Genomic DNA, 24,985 nt, shown 5'->3' on the forward strand with positions numbered 1-24,985 from the left:
AGCCGTGGGACTCATGGTTACCAGAGTGTGCATGGGCAATAAGTGGCACATCCTCCATGGTAGCCTTTCGGGGAAGAATTTAGTGAGCCTACACCCAAGCGCTGGAGACAGTGCTATTCACATAATATTGTGCCCTTAATAGCATTCCCATCAATGTCAAGCTGCCCATTCTTTCTGTGGATGCTGTGCTGACACCAGATAGTATTCTCTCATCACCATTTAGGTGAAATCTCACGGTCACCATTTTTATAAGAAAAGGAAAGTCATTCCCATTTCTTGTCATCTGTTATGTGTAGCCAGAGCTGATTCTTTCTCTGGTTGAGAATGAGTAGGTCCTTACCACCATAAACAAACAATTAGATACACGACTGTTTTCTGTAAGAGTCTGGAATTGTTATCGATGGCATTGGCATTCCAAAGCTTAACCCTTAAAGACGGTGAGCCATGGATTGGAAGTCTCTAAACTGACACGATGATCTCAGCCCCAAAGAGGAACTCTCTGAGCCCTTCCCATTAACTCTCAGATGTGACTGGGAATATTTCTTCCCTACTCCCGACATTTCCCTTCTGTGGAGGATGCTAATCAGCAAATCACCTGATCATTTGCTGGCCCAGACTCACACTACTCCTAGAGACTGCTAAATTTGGGGTGCATAAGAGACATGTTCACCCATTCTTCTTTGGTAGATGGGCTTTATCTGAGGAAAGCACACATTTTCCTCTACTCCTCCATGGCATAAATTGTGCAGAGCCTCTTCCTGCAGGGAGAAGATTGCCTCACTCTGATGCTGACTTGAAGTGAATGCTTAAATCTGCCTAATTTGGGTGTTCGATATTAACATAATCATTTAGGTAACAGACTTTAAAACGTATCTGATATATTTTCTGGTATTTTCTTTTTCCCAACATGTCTAAAAGATAGAAAATAAAGAGGGTTTGTTTTATTTTCAATGAGGGGCACAAACTTATGTATATAACATATCATCAGGACTTTAAAAAAAATATGCATGTATCAATAGGCTTGGAGCCTTGACAGATGCCTGGAAATAAATATGCATTGTTTTATTCTAATGACTAGAAGCATTCACCTGAAGGAAATTCTCTATACATTCTAGACTATATTATAGACAAAATTCACCATTAGTATATTGAAAAATCAATAATACCAGACAGATGATCCACATTTTAACCATAGTTCATTACAGAAAACCAGTATGCAAAAGAACCAACTTAACACAGATTGGACTTTCCCAGAGATACAATGTTAGTTCTAGAAGTTGTAATCCTACCTTGAAGACAATATCAGATATATCAGAGATCTGGTCACCTAAATCTATTCAAACACTAATTTTTTAAGATGCAAGGTAGAATTATCTTTTCTAGGACCTTCACTGTGTTCCATGAGTCAAAATGAGCCAAGATTTTTTTTTTCTCAGCGCCTTCCCAAGAGAGCTATCCTCCTTTCTCCCTGCTAGCATCACACCTGCCTTCCTGGTTGCTCAAATTGTAATTTCTCAACTTCCCACCATCTGGAGAGTGACAGGCAATGGAGAAGTTGTTAGTTGTCTAACTCTCTACTATAGTGGAATTGCTTCAAATTCCACTTTTTAAGTACCATCATCTAACCTTAGAGTCATGGTTCCCAAATTATGTATCAAGGCACTCTGGGACACTACAGTGATGTCAGATATTGTGTATTTTTGAGGAAAACATTATTTTATATCTTTCAGACATAGCACAAAATCCTAGCTTGACATAGTTCATACTTTTGATATTAGATCACACTATATTGCTTTTGACAAGGGCCACATCTTTGCAAAGCTAAGTGTTGGGTAGTTGCTATGATAAAAAGCAAGTATATCATGAAAATCAACATGGAACAGGAAGTAAAGGTAGTTCGGTCTGATTCCAAAGTTCAAGAGACTGGGAATTGCTGAACAGATACATGTATCCCACTAGCAAGTAACTGTGGGTTTTAATTTTTTTTTTAATTTTTTAATGGCTATTAAGTTGCTGAGTATGAATATGGGTCATTTGGACCCAACTACTTAGGGTAAGAAAATGAAAGAGACTTCAACCTCATCAAAAAAAATCCCTCTACAGATATTTTATCTCCTGTTTTTATTTTTAAAAAGTACTATGACAATGTGAAAAATCTAGAAAGTATTATATATCAAATGATATATTAATTAATATACTAAAACCAATGCCCAAAAAAAGTGCTTTTCAAATTCATAGAAATTGTATCCCCATATAAGAGAAAGTAATTAGATTCGTTCTCCATTTTATGAGCCTGAGGAAGAAATAAACCAATGAGAGGTAGTCACTTTTAATGCTCTCGAGAAGAGAAATCAACAAGAGAATGGTTCAACTCCGCTACACAGAAGCTGGGAGGGTCATAGTTGCTACTGCTGGCATGATATCTATCCCCTGAGATCTGTCTCTAGTCCTTGGTTTTCTTCAAGGTCACAGTTATATGTGCTACTTACACAGCTATCACCAAGGTCCACAAGGAGTGATGAATATTTCTTTACTCCATGCCACATTCCTCCCTAAAGAAAGTGGGCCTGAATTTGTGAAAGATTACATCCTGGAGCCAAGCACTGGGGACCAAAAAGCTAAGAAACTTATTTCTGCCAACTCTTCCTGTATTTTTCCTTTTGTCCAGGTACTCAGTGCATAGCTTTCTATTTTTTAAGTTCTCGGGGTTAAGGAAATCAAAGACCCTATGGAAATCAGAGAGAAGCTGTAAATTACTGTTTGGTCCACAAATAAACAAACAAAAATCATCCTGCAAATCTACCCAAGGCACAAAGATTTCTAAATCTCTGCCTCTTGTCACCAGAAGGTAAGACCTTAATCACATTCTCCAGCAGTCACCATCCTGTTTCTATTCTCCAGACTCTTGTTTCTCCTTCCTTAACCAGCTTGTTTTGCCTGTCCCCCAAAGGCTGCTCTTTTATTAGCCTTCATCCTTGTCAATCTACAAATCAGAGCCCTACATCACAACTTTGCTTCCAAAATTTAGCCTTGATCTTCTGTAAGTATTCAAAATCATCAGATTGAGTTCTAAGACACAAGATATTCATAACTATTAGAAATTTTTATCACCTTATAAGCCAAGCTCTCAATTCTTCAAGATGAAAGAAATGAGTAACATGAAATGACTTGCCTAGGTTCACAAGGATTTAGGGAGATCTGTATAGAATCTACCTCTTCTGTCTTGGGCAAAGTATACATTTTTAAAAGTCTCTGAAATAAACACAAATATACACAAAATATCAATGCAATGTGGGGATCATTAATCGCTGTCCCAGCGATTAAATCGCTCTGGGTTTGTTTTTTTTTTTTTTAAGTTTAAATGTTGATTTTATTTTTTTATTGTGTGTGTGTGTGTGTGTGTGTGTGTGTGTGGATATGTTTTCTTTTTCTTTTTTTTTTTACAAATTTATTTTTTATTGGTGTTCAATTTGCCAACATACAGAATAACACCCAGTGCTCATCCCATCAAGTGCCCCCCTCAGTGCCCATCACCCAGTCACCCCCACCACCCACCCACCTCCCCTTCCACCACCCCTAGTTCGTTTCCCAGAGTTAGGAGCCTTTCATGTTCTGTCTCCCTTTCTGATCTTTCCCACTCATTTTTTCTCCTTTCCCCTTTATTCCCTTTCACTATTTTTTATATTCCCCAAATGAATGAGACCATATAACGTTTGTCCTTCTCCGATTGACTTATTTCACTCAGCATAATACCCTCCAGTTCCATCCACGTCGATGCAAATGGTGGGCATTTATCGTTTCTAATGGCTGAGTAAATTTCCATTGTATACACAGACCACATCTTCTTTATCCATTCATCTTTCGATGGACACCGAGGCTCCTTCCACAGCTTGGCTATTGTGGACATTGCTGCTATAAACATCGGGGTGCAGGTGTCCCGGCATTTCATTGTATCTGTATCTTTGGGGTAAATCCCAAGCAGTGCAATTGCTGGGTCATAGGGCAGATCTATTTTTAACTCTTTGAGGAACCTCCACACAGTTTTCCAGAGTGGCTGCACCAGTTCACATTCCCACCAACAGTGCAGGAGGGTTCCCCTTTCTCCACATCCTCTCCAACATTTGTGGTTTCCGTTTTGTTAATTTTCCCCATTCTCACTGGTGTGAGGTGGTGTCTCATTGTGGTTTTGATTTGTATTTCCCTGATGGCAAGTGATGCAGAGCATTTCCTCATGTGCTTGTTGGCCATGTTTATGTCTTTCTCTGTGAGATTTCTGTTCATGTCCTTTGCCCATTTCATGATTAGATTGTTTGTTTCTTTGCTGTTGAGTTTAATAAGTTCTTTATAGATCTTGGAAACTAGCCCTTTATCTGATAGGTCATTTGCAAATATCTTCTCCCATTCTGTAGGCTGTCTTTGAGTTTTGTTGACGGTATCTACCAAGGAAATACAAACGATTTTAAAAACATATTATGAACAGTTATACGCCAATAAATTAGGCAATCTAGAAGAAATGGATGCATTTCTGGAAAGCCACAAACTACCAAAACTGGAACTGGAAAAAAAAAAGAAAACCTGAACAGGCCAATAACCAGGAGGAAATTGAAGCAGTCATCAAAAACCTCTCAAGACACAAAAGTCCAGGGCCAGATGGCTTCCCAGGGGAATTCTATCAAACGTTTAAAGAAGAAACCATACTTATTCTACTAAAGCTGTTCGGAAAGATAGAAAGAGATGGAGTACTTCCAAACTCGTTCTATGAGGCCAGCATCACCTTAATTCCAAAACCAGACAAAGACACCAACAAAAAGCAGAATTATAGACCAATATCCCTGATGAACATGGATGCAAAAATTCTCAACAAGATACTAGCCAATAGGATACAACAATACATTAAGATTATTCACCATGACCAAGTAGGATTTATCCCTGGGATGCAAGGCTGGTTCAACACTCATAAAACAACCAATGTGATTCATCATATCAGCAAGAGAAAAATACAAGAACCATATGATACTCTCAATAGATGCAGAGAAAGCATTTGACAAAAGACAGCATCCATTCCTGATCAAAACTCTTCAGAGTGTAGGGACAGAGGGAACATTCCTCAACGTCTTAAAAGCCATCTACAAAAAGCCCACAGCAAGTATCATTCTCAATGGGGAAGCACTGGGAGCCTTTCCCCGAAGATCAGGAACAAGACAGGGATGTCCACTCTCACCACTGCTATTCAACATAGTACTAGAAGTCCTAGCCTTAGCAATCAGGAAACAAAAAGAAAAAAAGGCATTCAAATTGGGAAAGAAGAAGTCAAACTCTCCCTCTTCGCCGATGACATGATACTCTACATAGAAAACCCAAAAGCCTCCACCCCAAGATTGCTAGAACTCATACAGCAATTAGGTAGCGTGGCAGGATACAAAATCAATGCCCAGAAGTCAGTGGCATTTCTATACACTAACAATGAGACTGAAGAAAGAGAAATGAAGGAGTCAATCCCATTTACAATTGCACCCAAAAGCATAAGATACCGAGGAATAAACCTAACCAAAGAGGTAAAGGATCTATACCCTAAAAACTATAGAACACTTTTGAAAGAAATGAGGAAGACACAAAGAGATGGAAAAATATTCCATGCTCATGGATTGGCAGAATTAATATTGTGAAAATGTCCATGCTACCCAGGGCAATTTACACGTTTAATGCAATCCCCATCAAAATACCACGGACTTTCTTCAGAGAGCTGGAACAAATTATTTTAAGATTTGTGTGGAATCAGCAAAGACCCCGAATAGCCAGGGGAATTTTAAAAAAGAAAACCATAGCTGGGGGCATCACAATGCCAGATTTCAGGTCGTACTACAAAGCTGTGGTCATCAAGACAGTGTGGTACTGGCACAAAAACAGACACAGATCTATGGAACAGAATAGAGAATCCACAAGTGGACCCTGAACTTTATGGTCAACTAATATTCGACAAAGGAGGAAAGACTATCCATTGGAAAAAAGACAGTCTCTTCAATAAATGGTGCTGGGAAAATTGGACATCCACACGCAGAAGAATGAAACTAGACCACTCTCTTGCACCATACACAAAGATAAACTCAAAATGGATGAAAGATCTTAATGTGAGACAAGATTCCATCAAAATCCTAGAGGAGAACACAGGCAACACCCTTTTTAAACTCGGCCACAGTAACTTCTTGCAAGATTCATCCATGAAGGCAAGAGAAACAAAAGCAAAAATGAACTATTGGGACTTCATCAAGATAAGAAGCTTTTGCAAAGCAAAAGATACCAGCTCTGGGTTTTAAGTGGCTTCACAGCAGCCCTACAATAGCACAGCCTACCTCTTTGAGTGATGGCGGCCACACTACGTTTTCTGATCTCAGGTGTGCTGGAGTGTTGTGAGAAGAGGAAGGATGTACACATGGAATAGGGCAGTCTCTGTACTAAGCAGGTACCTCTCCTGGTGGAAGGATTGCCCTAGATTCTAAATGAAATCTTCTAGAGATGTCCATGTACAGAAGAGCAGATCTAGTCCTTGTGTGCAAACGTGGGCACTGTGCCCTCTAGTGACAGCCGTCTAATCTGCAGGACAAGATGAGTTGGAACAGGGAACCTACTAGGATGTTCCTTCCTTTCAGCCTTCCTTATCTTTCCGTCAGGAATCTTTTACAAAAGCGCCTATGATCTCATGGACCTGGAAACACCAATCAGCAGCGTCTTCTCAGTTGCTGAGAAACTGTACCCAAGACCATCCTCCTACCAAGACTCACCATCTCTCATGCCAACTTAGGGATTCTTTTAGGTTTAGGGAAAAATCTTCTCTGTTATGTTTATCTCAGTTTTTCTATGCCTTTTTATTCCTTTTATTCTTTATTTCTTGACATATACTAAAAGATTACATGTGAGGTACCTAGAAAAGAACCTGACACAGAGTAAGCACCCAACAAGGGTGAGCTGCACTGTTCTCTTTTTAGGCTTTCATAATAGGCTTACTTAAAAGCACATTATTCCAAGATCTTAAGTCAAAGATGTTGAGATTTGATTATTAGTCAAAAGCTATTCTTAGTCATTAGCTTTGGACTAATACTGATATGTGATGTTACGTGAACATTTACTATATGTATGCACTGTTCTAATTGCTTTATATAGTAACTAGTGTAATTCCTACATCTGTAGAAGTTGGTACCACTTTTATTCCCCTTTTATAGATTACGAAGCTGTGACACACAAAAATTATATAATTTTTCCAAGGCCATGCAGCTAGTAAGTACTGGAACTAGGACTGGAATCTATGCAGTCTGTCTCTAGAGCTCACACTCTTAATTATTACACTAAACAAACTTTCCAAATTCCTTTTTACCTGAAGCCAGAAAGAACTTATACTTGAGACCCACTTAGGAAAACAAAGAATGGAAACAACAGCAAAATGGTTAAGCTCCATTTTTAAGGGATATTCTTTATTTTCTTAAGATGCTATTTATGTATTTGAGAGAGAGAGACAGAGATAGCAACAGAGATAGCGAGAGAGAGAACACTAGTGGGGAAGAGAAGGAGAAGCAGGCTGCCCACTGAGTGGGGAGCCTGACATAGGGCTCAGTCCCAGGATCCTGAGATCATGATACCAACTAAAGGTAGATGCTTAACAGACTGAGCCACCCAGGCACCCCTTAAAAGGATATTTTTATTAATGCTGACACATTATTTATATGAGGGGATCCAAAGTATTATAACATATAAAAAATACAATTCCACTCTATCCTAATTTTGACAATTCTAAATATAAATTCCTAGTTATAATAAACATTAATCCAACAGTTAATTAACAGTCATTTTTCCTGCCTTCTTCGAATTCATACAGTATTATAGAGTTCATATGTTTACAGTATTTTAAACACATATTAATTATTGACAAAAATTTACTTCTACATAAAATAATAGATTGCTGTATGTGGTTTTCTCAAACCCTTTAATTTTTTCAGTTTACCTAATAGAAAAGTTAGATGTGAAATCATTTCCCAATTAGCATATTTGTCACAGATATGCTTAAATGATACAATCCAGTACCTAGAGTCATTGCTTTGAGAAAAATACTGATTTTAACTGTAAATGCTTAGAATTAGGAGCATTAATAAGGGTTTAAATGTATTCATTTAACTCTGTCATGATCTGATTAACCATAGCTTTAAAAAATACTTAATCATATATATTTTAATTCATGACAACTAATTCTCCTACTAGACTTACAGACATGGGCATAAACAAAAATGTCTGCCAGCTTGGGGGCATTGAGGTGGTGCAGTCGGTTAACTGTCTGACTCTTGGTTTTTGCTCAGGTCATGATCCTGGGGTCCTGGGATTGAACCCCATGTCAGGCTCCATGCTCAGGGTGGGGTCTACTTAACTCTCTCTCTTTCCCTCTGCCTCTCCACCCTTCTCTCTCTCTCTCAAATAAATAAACTTTTTAAAAAATGTCTGCCAGCTTGGACAGGCATAGACTACCTCCATGCACATTTCCTACTGCCAAGTTGTCAAAATATGGTCCATCCAGGGTTCAAACACATGCATGTGCATCAAGTGGCAATGCCACCTGGCATTAAGATCATGCATCTCAGTTCTTTCACTTTTGCCAATGACTCAAGTTTGCTTCTTCTTAATGGCCCCAAACCCAAACCCCCAAACCCTGTCCTCATCTGCTCTCTCTCTGCTCAGACACTGACAGTTTCTACATGTATGACTGCAAAGGCCACCTAGCTTCCCTGTCCAGTCTTACCCCAATTGACACATATACAGAGTGATATCCCTTTTTATTGAAAATATTATGTAACTAGTACCTGCATTGTATTGAAAAAAATACTTTTGCAGCAGAGAAAATATATAAAGAAAAGTGAGTTTCCACTTGCCACATACCTCAGCCTACTTCCTAGAGGATGTTTTTACTGTATCTATCCCATACATGTTTTCTTTCTCTTTTAGCCTATCTGCAAACACACATGTGAGTTCACCTTTCTAGTCTTAGCCACTCCCACCATGGAGGGGAGGACTGATCCAATGAGTGCATGTCTGACAGCCAGATGGCCATTCCTTCAAGATGAGCCTATAGTGCCATTCATCACTGTTCAACAATCTTATAGATTTCATCTCAGGCATGGGATATCTTCAACTGAACTGACAAGAATGGGCTTTTTCCAGAGGAAGCAATCTCTCAGCTTTCACAAGAGAGCATGTAAATCTGGGAAGTGTTTTTTTTCCTAGAGAGATGATGTGTTTAGTAGTTAGGTATGCAGGTCCTGGAGCCAGAGCTGAGGATCAAGTCCTGGCTGTATCACTCATAAGATGTATGATCTTCAACAGGTCACTTAACCTCTCTGTGCCTTGGTTTCTTATTTATAAAATAGGAATGATAGTGATAATATCCACTTCACAGAGTTGATATGACGACTGAAGGAATTAATATTTATATTGTGTTCATAATAGTGCCTGGTACATACTAAGTATTATTAAAATGCCTATTAAATGAATTTTAAAATAGTTGATGACACTAATTATAGAAACACATACCCTGACTCAGTGTGTTTCCCATTCAGCTCCACTTTGTTTCTCCTCCATATCTTATCTCTGTGAGTATTGAAACTATATGCAGAAATCACAACATACCAAGTGAATCATTTCATTCTACGAGTAGAATTTTAGTTTAAATCTGCAGTATTTGGATTTCAAATTAAGTGTATGATCAAGCATTAATGGTGTGATGGTGGTTAACTTTAAAATAGGAAATATTCTTACAAAGAAATTTTCATTCCTTTTGAGGCAGCGAGAAATTATTTATTATGTATTAAATTTTTGCTCTGCAAAGCAATAGCAGATTGATGAGCTGTTGGGGCCTGAATTATTCTCCAGGCTGAAAGATGCCTTTTGGTCGTATTCATCGTAGCCCAGGACTAAAGTAGACACAGTAGAGCCTTGCTTCTGATGATCCCCTGCCCAACCCAGCCCAGTCCAGCCCACACCAACTTGCACTGGGTGAAAAGCTAAGCCTTTCCCTGCAGGGTTGGTTAAACCGAAGGTTCCCTGCCCAGATTGTCTTCATCCAACAAGTTTCCTTGTTTACATGGATGTAAGAGTTTGAATCAAATATTAGGTTGAAATTTAAAATGCCATTTTAAACCAAATAACCCACTTCTCATCCTGAAAAATCCTTGTATAATGGATGTTCCTCTTAGGAATAGAGTTCCACACCATTGACCTCACTGGCTTCCTGGTCTTTCTCTTCCTCCTCATCTTCTCCTCCATCTGACTGTCTTAGATGGTCCCACACAAAGAGAGATTGCCAGGACCCCACACCCCTTTAAATAAATTACTATTCCAAACAACTGTTAAATATTGGCTTTAAAAACTGGAGCATGGATACTTTCTGACTGGTTATTAACTATTTTTACAGAAGGATGATACTCTTTCATTTTCATTTATCCAGCACTAAATGGGACTCCTAAACAGGAATAGAGTCTACATTCTGCTAGAGGGAACAGGTAAGACACGTGATTCACAGTTATGATTAAATCAAATGATGAAGTCAAATGAAATCCTACTGGAAAAAAACAGAAGAGAATCTACCTTAAAGCAGGGGTTTTCAGCCTTCGCCATTACACTTTAGTGTAATCTCCCAGGAAGCTCTGAAAATTCCCAATCCCACCTCAGATCAACTAAAGAATGTCTGGAAGGTAGGATCAGGCACCAGTTTTTAAAGTTCCCCAAATGACTCTAAAAGCACAGCTAAAATTGAGAATCAATTGCGTTACTCTTCCAGAAAAAAAAAAAAAAATCCACTATAGAGCTACAAACACCTAAGAGCAATTTGGTTCCTTTTTGATTAAATTATTGTTATTACTGGTTGTATGACCTCAAGGAAGCAATTTAACCTCTCTATGCTTCAATTCCCTCATTTGTAAAATGGGCATATTATCTTTCTGTGACTACTGTATTAAATAAGATTATGCATGTCGAGTGCTAACCACAGTAATTTACACCTAGAATTTGTCACATGTTAGCTGGTAGCTCTTGCTACCTCTGTCATTGTCATTGTCCCTACTACTTGGTCTGTTGCAGAGGCCTGGAATCCCCTTGGTGCCTCATACAGACCACCACAGAAACTCTGTACCAGCACTCTGCGTGGGCTTTTAACAACCTGCAGATTTACCTTAAGAATTCTTCCTGTTGCTTATACCCACCCTGCACTATTTTTTCTGGTCCACACACTCCCTTCCCACTTTGAAGCAAAACAATTGCCAACCTCTGTATCAAAGACACAGGAAAGTACAAGGTTCCCCTGGGGCCATGAGACTCTATCCTTCCAGATCTGGCTTGCTACCTTTCCCAGCTCATTCTGGGATCCTCTTCCTGATTAACGCCTCATCACCAGTGAACCTAGCTCTTTCCTCATAAACTGAGCAAGCTTCTACTTTTCCGTCCTGACCTCTGATGCAATCTCAGGGGGGAAAAAATACTTTTTTTTCCCCAGTATGCAATTTGGATGCATGTGTGTGTGTGTGTGTGTGTGTGTATAAAATAATGGATGCATTATTTCCACACAACTTCCAAATTACTCGTCTTCAAAATAGAGATAATGTCTACAATTATCAGACCTTTATTTAGAACATATCATCATGTGTGGCAGAGGTATAATACCACCACACTCAAAAATCTCTCTCTGTGACAGAATTATGATGGCGTGTTTATCTCTGGTGATATCAGATCTAAGAAAATGATGTTCCTAAAACTGATATAGGCTGATACACACTGAAGCTTGCTGCAGTGTAGTTGTACATAGCTGCTTTTGTGTGATAGAATCAGTCGTATGTCTGAAGACTCTCAGGCATGTGTTCAGAGTCCTCACCAGCATTACTTAGAATGAATTACAGCCAGCAGCCACCTATGTGATAGATTATTAATATTCATTTTCATTTCAAATCACTTCTCTTGGTTTCACATATAAGGGCTGAGATCCACTGTGGTTAGCAGAGTGGAGGAAGCAAATAACCAGTATGTCAAATTGATGTACTGCCAATAGTAAGCACACAGTCCCTACCACCACTGTGGAAGCCCAACCTTGGATGCCTGGCAGACAATTATAAGCATCTATTACTAAATCATGAGTTGCTAAAGCCTACCATTGCTTTCAAATTTGTAAAGATAACAAAAAATATGATAGAACCACACCAGTGGATATTGACTTACGTATCCACAAGAAAGCACTGACCACTTGCAAACAGTTGATGTAGTCATAAGGGCCCCTGGATTCAGAAAATGTAGATGCATAAAAGTTTTTCTTCTCCTTCTTCCTCTTATTCTTTATCTTTCTATAACCCAGGACTGCTCCTCTCCTGAGATTAAGAATAGGCTGAGTGCTCAATGATCTAGCAATTTGACCCCAAACATATGACCTCTCACTCAAATGCTTGATACAGATTGGATTGGAAACACCAAAAGAACTGGTAACCAAGATCTTTACTCTAGTTCACAGATACAAGAAGACAGGCAAAAACAAAACAAACAAATGAAAACCAAATACAGTGAGAGCATAAATACATTTTTCAAATTTCAAAATATAGTCAACTGCAGTTGAGCATTAAAATTTGGCTCTTGAGGCACGTGAGTGGCTCAGTTGGTTAAGCGTCTTACTCTTGATTCAGCTCAGGTTGTGGTCTCAGGGTTCTGGGATTGAGCCCTGAATCAGGCTCCACATTCAACAGGAAGTCTGCTTGAGATTCTCTCTCTCTCTCTCTCTCTCTCCCTTAGCCCCTTCTCCGCTGTCTCACTCTCAAATAAATAAATAAATCTTTAAAAAAAAAGAAAAGAAAATTTGGCTCTTACAATAGCCATTTAAGTATTTGTCCCAAATCAAAAACAAAGTATGGCATTCTACACTCTACCAATTTTTATTTCACTTTAAATGATCATAAAATAAAGGACTTATCTTGAAAACCAACATGATAGATATAACAGCTATGGGAAGACAGCCACCAATGGTGGTGCATGTACTGGTGAGGGAAAAACGCAACCTATTTGAAACACACATTTCAGGACATTCTTTAACCACATTGATTTCTGTGGTTTGAAGGATACACTCTGGCAAAGAATAGTTGCCTCTAGGCACATATTACACAGTGAAATAGAAAGAGACAGTACCTGCCAAAAGAATTTATAATCCTCAGGAAGAAGATAAACATCCTGAATTCATACCTTATTAGTATGCATAAGTATACAATCCAATTGTGTAAAAAGGATTTAACATTCTGGGTACTGATGTTCCACTGAGTTAAGCATAGATGAGCACATATAGAGGAATTCATAACTTTCTACTAAAATATTTTATTTATATATTATCAGCAGGAAATGCACTACATCCCAGGGATTGAGTAAATATCCTAGCTCATCTTGACCTCAGGTGTCAGCGTATGCCCAAGCACAAGCAATAATCCTTGAGAAATGTGCTGATAGCTGGCTCCCATTGCTTAAAAATGGAATGCCCTCAAGGAAATATCCTGGGTCTAAACACATGGTGCTTCAGGATCCCCTAGGCATGTGCTTCTCTCCCTTTGGTTTCAGAGAGAATGTGTGGTACAGAGTTCCAACATATTCTCTATGAGTCCAGTGTAGGATACCATTAAGATATCTCTGATACATAAGCAAATGAGGGGAGAACAAGTAATTCCAATCACCAGAGGCACAGAGTTGGAGTAGCTCATGGAGATACCTGGGAGTACATTTCGGTATGCAACTCCACAGTCACTCCATTCAAGGAATTGGGAGTGCTTCTCACAGGTCACAGGGTAAATGCTGCTTGAGGGACTAAAACAGTGGAAACCCCAGGCCCCCAACCGAAGTTCCATTTCTGTGGTGGTATTATACCTCAGCCACACGTGGTGATATGTTCTAAACAGAGTTCTGTTTTATAGAGAGTTTTCAGGTAAGATTTCATGGAAGTCTGAGAACACTGGTCAACAATTTGACAGAACTCAAATTGCCTTTAAAAAAAAAAAGACTGTGTTTCCTCTACTTGTGGTCTTTCCTACTTGGTTCAGGAAAAGTAAAGAAAAAAAGTAGAGACGTGTTCTGTGCAGATGCAAGTCACACACTGTGGTAAAGGGCTGAGCACTTTGAACCTGCATAATTCCAACTAACCATCCTAACAATGCTCTGCTGTGATTGTCAGTGTCTCAGTTTGCCAAAGTTCAGGGAAAACTGAGATCCAGAGAGGTGGAGGTGCTCCCTGAGCAAGAGCAAGCCAGAAAGCAGAAGAGCTTATGCAGAAAGCCAGGACTCTAAGCTCCAAGATCTGTGGCCATTGAGACTACATCTTGCCTTCCAAGAGGCACGACTCATGATAGCAAGGAGCTCTCTCAGAACACTGCACAATGGCAATCTGCTGAAATTAAAATGCGATCATTTGGGGTTAAATTATACACCATCTCGTTCCAGATTCTACTATAAACAGCTGCAGAAGCCAAAGATTTGACAACTTTCTCCCCATTAACTGCTTCTTCAATAGATCGTTGAATAGCCTGAATCAGGATTGTTTTATTTGAGCACGAGAATGGTCTCATTCAGAATAGCTGGCAGAATTTCAGGTGAATCCACAGGCAGCCTCCTCACAGTTCCTTTTCCACAGCCGCATGAAGTTGTCATTCCCCTTCCACAGGCTGGGCTTCCTTCTTCCCAGCATACCTGCAATCCTACAACCCTGCTTCAACCTGTGGAAGGGCAGGTGCAAGCACAGAGAGCCAAAAGGTCTGTGCCTTTTCCATTTGAAGTGAGGGCTCCAGAGTAACATAGTAGAATTCTGAGCTCAGATTTTTTTTTCAGGCAGTGTTTTTGTTGAAATCACTGTTTTCATATTTTGTGTTTGAGGGGATTCTGGGTCTACTCTGTTCTATTCCCCTTTTGCCCTGCAATCACAACTATATCCTCAAGCGCTGTCAAAAGTAGGACAACATACAACTCCCACTTGATCCATGTTCAAGAGGTACCTACCTTTTGAATATAAAAATTCTGCAGCTATGCCAAGTCTTTTTTTTTTTTTTTTGCTGTGCCAAGTGTTAAGGCCTTTATCCTACTTCTTGCTGCCATCTCTCGCCTTCCTCGCTCAATGGCACCCCATGGGGCCAAGTCCTCCACTCCGTGGCAGAGAAGCAAGACGAGAAAGAACAAAATGAAAATATATTGGGACAAAAGGGGAAGAAGAGAACAGAAGGGTGGTGTTTTAGGTGGTAAGAGGGCCCCCTCTGTGCATCAGATCAAAAGTGGAGGGAAGCAGAGAGTTTAGCAGTGATGAGTATTTGGGATGTAGGTAGTATCTGGGTACTATCAAGGTGAATAAATTCATCGAACATACAAATAAGGCAAGAACCATTCAGGGGAATTAGAATATGTACAACACCTACCCTGTGCCAAGCCTAGATATATCTGTCAAATCTGTCTAAACAACTCGGTACACAGTTATAAAACTAAGAAAGGTTTTCTCGCACATCCAAGGATCTCAACATCCTGAGAGTTTAATGAGCCCACTGTCTGACCCATTTACTTCTCTTACCTTCTAGGAGCCAGTCAGTGGGTTGAACTAACCCAAATGAGGTCTGAAATTACAAGTGGATTCTGATTATCGCTGTCATTCCTTTCTCCTATTTCCATAAATAATCGAGTTGACTCTACAGAGCCATTTTTTTAAAATAAATTGACATACTTAACTACACAGCTGGCACAGATTGTTACTCACCCCTGGTTACTATGACTAGCGAAACAGATCTATCGTGGAGAATGTAAAAGTCTCCATATACCACTGTGACATTCTTAAATGGCCAAAGACTTGGGCTACGAAGGCACATCCAGCCATAAAGGCCACCTTCTTTTAGTAGCCAACAAGTTGGCCCTCTCAGGGATCTCTCAAAGCTGAGAAATTATTACATAAGGTACAATCTCATTGGGCATGCAGAGTAAATAACCTTGTTAAGAATGTAGTGTGAAGAAATGCTATTCAAATGGAGTCGAAGCTGGTGAACAAGGTAAGGGAAGGAGGTAGTCAAGTTTAAGGCCCTTAGGGGATGTAATTTATGGTGCTTTATTCACTTGGGCATGTCCAGTGTTAAGAGAGTTGTTTGCTTGGCACCGGGTAGGGACTGACAAAAGCATCCAGCGAGGAGACCTCTATGTAAGGATGCCAAAAATCCACCTCAGCAAACTAAGGGGATGATGACAAAGGGGACTTGCAGGGTCAGCTGGCTTGCTGACCACACTGTCACAAAGGCCAGGCTTAAGGCAGCTAAGAAAGGGCTTAATTATCTAGCCATTCTCATTTGAATTGGAGGTAGCCAGCGGGAGGACCACCAATTAGGTTAGTTAGGAGGTTATTCAGCGGAAGATCAGAAATAGAGGTGAGGCAGAACTTGCTAGGGGCAAAACATCAAAGGTCCTTTTGGCCATCAGGGGGTTCCCCTTCCTACTGGGGACCAGACCATTCCCATGACCTAACATTTCAGTAGGTCTTAATTTCTGGCACCAGTGAAATTCTGACCTTATGTCTCAGAGAAGAATGTCATAACCTATGATACCCAGGGAAATTTAATCAGTACAATTTTAAATATATTTTACTGAATATTGAGTTTTACTGCCAAATGCTATTTTATTACAATGCTCTTTTTAAGAAAGCCTCACGATAACAAAAGCATGTTTCTCTCACTGTGGCCATCTTAAGAGTTCACAGAAGGAACATCAGGGGCACCATCACTCACCAAGACATCTCAGGCTGGAAATATTCATCCTGGCTCCTCCTTCAGTTATGTTCCCAGAGAAACCCTTCTCCATCCTCTGAAAATACCCCTATTCCTTGACAGAAAAACCTGAATAACTAAGGATAATAGCACTATGCTACACTTAGAACCTTATTTCCTCATTTGCCCTTTGGTTGCAGGATATATTCATACTCACCTATGAGATTTCCCTAAGATATTTCAATCTCCTACTTCTGGCCATAAATGAGAAAAATTAATGACCTATTTGATATTATATATCTTTCTAGTAACTTTGAGAATTTCTTCTGTAAACACTTGAGTTTTAAGTAGTGAAGATTTATTTCTGCAGAATTTAATAATGACAAAAATACGATGTATTTAATTAAGGCTATACTTAGTCTTAACAAATAATATTAATCATTTAAAATTAATAATTGATAACTATTGGTAATGCTTTCAATTTTTCATATCTTAGAGCCAATGTCATGAATCTTGTTATTATAGTAACATACTCTGTTTTTAAAAAGTTCTAATTAAACTACACATATATACATATATATGTACATATATACATATATACATTCCTTTCTTTACTATGAGGGTTTTTTTTTTTTTCTTTCAGCGTGGAATACATTTTAACTTCAGTGTTCGGATGCAGAAAAGAAAAATCCATGTTGCTTCAGTTAAGCTCACTGGTGAAAAGGGAAATGAAGAAGAATAAACTCCAGTAATTTTAACCCTTCATTAAAGCCCATCATTTTGGTATTTCTTGAGGTTGGGAGTAGGGGAAAGAGGTGGCTCTATCCTCTGCATTACAGTAGCTGCCTCTCCAAATGGAGAACAATCAGGTACAAAATGCAGCCTGATCCAGGACAATACTAACTCAGGATAATACATGCCACTTGGTGGATTAAAAATTTATAAGATATTTTTCCATCTCTGCTTGGAATACAAATTAATATATTCTTGTCTCATGTAAAGTGATTTCTCACTCAGAGCTGAAGAGATGTGTTAACATCTTAAATTCTATGGGTTTTGCTTTCCTAATTATATTACCCAGGAAATAAGATACCCAACTAGAGTACTTGGCAAGAGAGGTACATTCCACATACCAACCACATATAAATAATCTCTATATGAAAATCTCAGTAGGTTGGAATGGTACAGCCTTACCACCACCACCACCACCACCACCACATACACACACATCTCTGCACCATGTCAGTACAACATTTTCCATTAAAGATTTCATTCCGTATTACACTATATGCCTCTATGTGTGTGTGTGTAACCTTTCACAGTATATAAAAACATAACAGCTATCTCATGTTTCCAAATGTCACATTCATGTTTTCCCTTTGGCAGCAGGCAGACTACCAAAAGCACCCAAAGAGGAGGCCTCCATATAAGGATGCTAAAAATCCACCCCAGCGAACTCAGGGGTTTTCTGCCAGCCATGTGGCAGCACCCTGAGAGAAACCTGGTGGGGCAGTGGGTAGGGGAAGTTGGTACATGCCCACACACACACATCAGAAGTCTTGAGCCTGTCTTGTCTTGAGCCTGTCTTTTGCCTTGACAGTTATCTAGAGAGGAAACATTTTGTTATGGGTAGACTTTGTTTAAATACATCAACAGAGAAAATTAATTTTCCCCCCTAAGGCAAAGGTTGAAGGTAATCTACAAATATGTGTTATCTTTGGAAAGATAGTATTAATTTGGTTTGATCTCTGACAGTGCTGATTACCAACACTTCTTCTCATGAGGACGTGTCCCTCCCCTCGGGTTCTTTTCTTTCTTGTATTTGTCCCATACTGCTGCAGCTCCTATGATGGAATGCAACATCATCATAATTTCTGTGATTAGAAATAATTCACATTATTAGTCAATTCAGAGATAACTAAAATCATTATAATACTTGAGCAATTTTGTGCTCAAAGACTTTTTTAAAAAATAAACTACTATTGAGGATCCCTGGGTGGCTCAGCGGTTTAGCGCCTGCCTTCAGCACAGGGCATGATCCTGGAGTCCAAGGATCGAGTCCCGCATCGAGCTCTCTGCATGGAGCCTGCTTCTCCCTCTGCCTGTGTCTCTGCCTCTGCCTCTCTCAGTCTCTCTCTCTCTCTCTCTCTCTCTCTGTCTCTCATGAATAAATTATTTTAAAAAATAAAAAAATAAACTACTATTTTTAAATGAAATAAAAGTGTTATTCTTGCTACCCAAAAAAGGAAGAAAGCTTTTTAAAGTCATTAATAAAAGGATATGGACAGAGAGCAGAAAGGAAAGATTGTTTAAGACCAAATAAAAATTGAAATCCTATAATCACATAGCAAGAATGAAGCTTAAGGTCCAGGCTCTCAGAGACCCAAGAAAATGGCTCAGAATTTTAAGGTGAAACCCCAATTGAGAAGATAATTCAGCTAGCCATTGTAACCATATGGGGAGATGAATGTAAAAATGCCCAGCAAAAGGCAACTATCAGAAGTCAACAATTTTTCCTTATAACGAGTCTTATATACATGCACACACTGTGAATATACTAGCTATTCTTGCTGAATCATATCCTATTTTCCCTAGCCCTTGGATCAAGACCTTGGAAATGAGAAGACACAGAAGAAAAATGTTCTACCTCTGTGATTTTCAATATTACAGATAAACTCTGATAAAATTCCATCTAAAATAAACAAGAGGGGGAACCCTGGGTGGCGCAGCGGTTTAGCACCTGCCTTTGGCCCAGGGCGCGATCCTGGAGACCCGGGATCGAATTCCACATTGGGCTCCCGGTGCATGGAGCCTGCTTCTCCCTCTGCCTATGTCTCTGCCTCTCTCTCTCTCTGTGACTATCATAAATAAATAAAAGTTAAAAAAAAATTAAAAAAAATAAAATAAAATAAACAAGAGGACTTTATTTTTTTTTTAATTTTATTTATTTATTCATGAGAAACACAGAGGGAGAGAGAGAGATATGCAGAGACACAGGCAGAGGGAGAAGCAGGCTCCGTGCAGAGGGAGAAGCAGGCTCCGTGCAGGCCTGATGTGGGACTTGATCCCAGGTCTCCAGGATCAGGCCCTGGGCTGAAGGCGGCGCTAAACCGCTGAGCCACTGGGGCTGCCCACAAGAGGACTTTATACCTAAACCTTCCACTTTCCACTTTGAAAAATTAGCTTTCAATAGCTAGAATTTGGGAGAGAACTATAGAAGCTGATTTGGAGCTTACTGTGATACAGCATTTTAATTTGAAGTGGAGAATAACTCAAAAGAATTAGTTGTAAAACTATCAGAATTAATTTTTCAAAAGTTCAGTAAAAATAGTTAAAAGGTTCATTTCTATTTTTTTTTTCTCATTAAACTTTTGTTTTAATGGGTCTCAAAATTCTGTGACAGATTTTTGGTCAAGTTGTTTCCATTAAAAAGTACTGATTTTAAAAACTAATAACTTAAAACTGCCATACATGCACAAAAAAAACAAAACAAAACAAATGGTTTAATACTCTCACCTTCCTCCAACACCCAACATTCGTGTCTTCCAACTTTTTGTATCTTTGATACAACCTTTGACGGTGTAGCTATGATTAGCAAATGCTATGACATCAGATCTTTCCCCACTTGAAATAATTTTGTATATAAATTGAGTAAAAAATGACCAAAAATCATTGTAATGCCTGAATTATTTAGTGTTCAAAGAATTTGAGGGAGAGGAAGAAAGAGGCAGAAAGAATCATGGCATCCCAGAATTAATAGGACCTCGGATATCTTAAAAGAAAAAAAAAAAAAAAAAAACAGTGAGGCAATGGGAATGAAGCTCTACATTAAGTCAAGTTACTTTTGTTTTCCAAACTCTCAAAATCTCAGGTATGTCTCAAATGTTCAGCTGCTCCAATGACATATAATAAAAAAATAACAAAAAGAATAATTACTTTAAAAAGTAAACTTTAACACCCATTTTTGCAGACATAAAGGAAAGCATTGGTTAAGAGGTTAAGACTCAGCCTCCTCAAATTATAATGAATGCAGCAAATGCTGATATAGTGCCTACTATGTGCCAGATGCTGTTCTAATCAAATCCTCACAGTAACCCTACGACACAGGTATCAATACACCCACTTTACAAATAAATGGGGCATCATAGATATAAAGAGCTAAGTAACTTCTTTAGGAACACATTGTTAGTAAGAGTATGTATTAATTACTAAAATAAATAAATAAAATCTTTTCTTTAAAAATGACTTTCTAAGATTTAGAAATCTAATTTACATGCATACATGTTTGTAGAGTTTTATGCTTGTCCTATCTTTTCTTCAAGGGTTCTATCTTTAATCAGAAACACAGGCTTTCATCATTGGTATCACTAGAATAATCAATGTTATTTTCATTTCCCACTTAGTTCCAGAAAAGGGACTAGGGAACATTAACACCATTATGGAAGTGAATATGACATGGAGAATGTCCCACAAAACCAAAGGGGAGATGAAAAGTAGGTTCTCTCCAGCCCCTTTGGATTTAGAGATATGGGGAAAGGAGACAAGGCCTTCCTGACCACACATTCTAGAGGCTTAAGTCGTAGAAAAAAAATTATGATAATTAGGTTGAAGAGAAGACTCAGAGAGGAGCTGTGGCCATGTTCTTGCTTGTGTCTAAGAAAGCATACACCCTTCCACACCCAACCCTACCTGCTCCTTTAGACTGGAAGGGCCTAGACTGTTTCCCACATTGTAAGATTACAGAGTATAGTCAAAGATGATCTATCTCAGGAGTTTATTTCAGGATTTGTCATGATGGGCTGAAACAACTCTGTGGCTACAGAGCAGATCACCCAGCCTGAGGGCTGAAAGGAGCCATAACTAGTGCTCAGGCAGTGCGCAAGAGCCAGCAAGGGCCAAGCTGATGCCTCATCAGGATGATAGACTCCATCATGAATTCACCAGCCATAGACATGAGGATCAAGTGGCAACACCAGACAGACCAGGATGACCTCAGAAGCCAGAGGCCCAGAGAAAAGGATAAAGCCCCACAATGGGTCTCAGGCCACCCTCTTCTTGCCACTTCAAGGGTGTCCATGCCCCCCCACCATACACCCGGCTCCATCTTGGAGAGGAAACTATAAGAGGAAGAAAATCTGCAGATAGGTAGCATTTACCTGTGACAGAATGAGTCACCACTGTTTTAAGTTTTTGAAGAGGACTAAAATTTGTGTTGTATTAAATGTTACTTCTTTTTATGTATTCAGCAGAGAAGGGCTCAGGAAGAAATTTACAGAATAAAAAATAAGTGACTGTTTTTGCATGAGTATCTGAATATAGTATGTACCTGTTACTACTTCACTTCAATATGGCATTAAGAAGTCTATTTTATAGACTTGCTTTATGATGGACTTTCCTCCAAAATACTGTCAATATTTGGCAGAGAAAAAGAGAGAGACAGAGCCAGGAAGAGAGAGACTCTACTCTGGAATTAGTTTCCCTATAGAAATATCTGCCATATATAAAAGCATTACTTATCTCTCATTTTGGACTAAGCACTGTTGTAAATAGCTTCCAGGATGAACTCATGAATCTTCATAATCATAATGTGAGGGACAGTTTTTTATCATTCCCATTTTATAGATTCAGAAGTTGAGGCCAGGAAAAGTGAAGCAACTCACGGCAGGTGTACTGCTGATAAGTGACGAAGATCACAGTTAATACTTTATTGTCCATTCTACAATACTTTTTAGGTGAACAGGTCACTTCTAGGCTAAATATGTCCACTTTTCCACTAATTTTCTATTAGCCAAAGGTTGCACATCAGAAATGAGAAGCCCTTACCTTTCACTGGATGCCACCCTCTGACTGACCTATTCCCTGGGCTCCAGAACCTGCCAACTGGATGTTCCACTCAAATGTGTGATTGTCACCTCAAACTCAGAATGCCCCTAGATCAACATGGCCCCTTCCCCCCCAGAATCACTCTTCTTTTCATATTCCCATTTCAAACTGGAACAGTATCTTCTTTTTTTTTTTTTTTTTTTGGAACAGTATCTTCTTAAGTCACCTGGAATCAACCTGAGGAACACCCTCTGTGTCTCATCTCCACATCTAATCCACACCAGGTCCTGAAGATTTGACCTCTCCGCAACCTCTCAAATTCTGCCTCTTCTCTACTTTTGACTTAACCATGCTAATAATAAAAGTAGGCTCTAGAGTTCAAGCTAGTTCAAATCCTGACCTCACTGCTTACCAGCAAAAGGACCCTGATCAGTACTTTAGCTCAGACTGTGGTAAGAAAAATATCCTAAGCTTGGGTGCCCTTAAACAACAAACATTTATTTCTCACAGTTCTAGAGATTGGAAGTCTGACATCAGGAGCCAGCATGGTTCTTAGTAAAGGCTCTCTTCCTGGTTACATACAGCTGTCTTCTCACTGTATTCTTACATGGGGAAGAGAGGGAGCTCTGCCCTCCTCTTCTTCTGGTCTCCACTCTCATGACCTCTCTACAACTAACCACCTCCCAAGGACCCCCACCTCCAAATACAATCACAATGGGGATTAGGGCTTCAACACATGAATTTTGAGAAAACATACACATTAAGACCATGTAGCAAGTGGTTTATTTAACCCTTCTCTGTCTGAACTTCTCCATCTATAAAAAAGAGGAAAATAACAGCACCTGTTGTTCAAGGTTGACATAAAGATTAAATCACATCTGTAAAACATTTGTAAAGGACAGTTCCTTTAACATAATAAATGTATTTCATCATTCTTGTTCATGTTCTTTCACATTACCCCAAAAGACTAGGACTGAGGTTCAGCCTTTCTTCAACTTTCAATTGGAAAAATTACAGTATACCCATAGCTACTTCCAAAGTCCAACTTCCACCCCATGCTTCTCCAATCCAACATGCATATTGCTTTAACTAAAACAGATGGGATCGTGTCACTCAATAATTCCCCAGGACCAGCAAGATAAAGAAGAGACTCTACAATTCAGCATGCCATGCCCTCCATGACCAAGCAAGCCCCTGCCACCATCTGAGCCTCTACGCCACTCATACCATGCTGTGCCTCTCATACCATGCTGTACCCCTCCAGAATTATTCACAGCTCACTGAAAACACTACCATATTACTTGGTTCTGCCTGAAAAATTTTCTCCTCCCAACCCAGTCCTGAACTCCATACACTGGAAAGTTCCTAGTCATCTCTCAAAATTCACTTCAAACACTATTTCTGCATAAGGAATTTCTGTTTCTTACCTAATATGGAAATAGAAAAAAAAAAACACTTGTGTGCCATATCATACTCCATACCTTAAACTCAGCAAACTTATTAGTCTCCTATGCAGAGCCCAGCATTCTGGGGGGGAGGGGGCCCTACTCTGTCCTTCCTCTGACTGTGACCTTTTCCTGGGGACCAGGAATCTATAAGTGAAGAAGGACTCAATCACCTAAAGTCTGTGTCTCCCCCTCCTTCTAGACTCAACATTTGGATCCAAGAAGTGGCCCTGAGCCCTCTTCCAAGGTTTGCAAAGGCCTTTTCCCTAGCCTGCCTCCCAAGTATGGACCATGCCACCAGCATACTCACCTTTGGACCACAGGGATCACCAAGGGGCAAATATTTGCAGGAGTATGAATGGAGCTGGGACATGGAATTTGAATTGTTCACACATGCATGTAAGTTTCTACATGGTATAGGATAAAACAAGAGATGGGAAAAAATTAGATTGGAGGATTCATTTGTTCCATTATCTGAAAATGTTAGAAGCATGCCTATGTACTTTTGTCAGAGGTTATACAAAGATTTAGTGTTAATTATGTAATTTTATGAATATTTCTATAATCTACAAACTAATGTAGTCCTATCTATTGACTCTTTACTCAAAAAACCAAAGTACAGTTGATTCTTGCTGCAGTAGTTATGCTCCAAAAGTTGCCATGAACACTTAATTAGCAAATACTGAACCATTGCTCCTACAGGAAATATAGGATTAGGTTCCTACGAGCCTCTTGTCACAATATTTTCATCCACCAATCAGTGCATTACCATGTTTTATGTGTGTTTCTCTTTAAGAACACTTTATTTAATATATATTGGTGATTCATTAACACAGAACTCACAGTGAACAGCACTATAATTCATCCCTGATGAAGATTATCTAACACACGCATTTTCTTTGTCAGCACATAATAGCCTTCTTACACTAAAGAACACTAGATAGTACT

At 39.2% G+C, this 24,985-nt stretch overlaps 2 long non-coding RNA genes across 4 annotated transcripts in view; one reads left to right on the top strand and one right to left on the bottom strand.

Moving 5' to 3' along the window:
• LOC144321947 (uncharacterized) overlaps positions 1–24,985 on the bottom strand; it is a 242,919-nt gene that overhangs the window by 182,084 nt on the left and 35,850 nt on the right. The window lies entirely within an intron of this gene.
• LOC144321948 (uncharacterized) lies at positions 6,544–24,431 on the top strand. 2 transcript variants are annotated; one of them, XR_013387496.1, is made up of 4 exons: positions 6,544–6,958; positions 10,448–10,535; positions 17,413–17,517; positions 24,240–24,431. It is a non-coding gene; the product is annotated as an uncharacterized LOC144321948 (long non-coding RNA). The 2 variants fall into 2 exon arrangements; XR_013387495.1 differs by lacking the exon at positions 24,240–24,431 and having other exon boundaries at positions 6,549–6,958; positions 17,413–17,539.

Source organism: Canis aureus, chromosome 10 (genome assembly GCF_053574225.1).
Source record: "Canis aureus isolate CA01 chromosome 10, VMU_Caureus_v.1.0, whole genome shotgun sequence".
Lineage (NCBI taxonomy): Eukaryota > Metazoa > Chordata > Mammalia > Carnivora > Canidae > Canis > Canis aureus.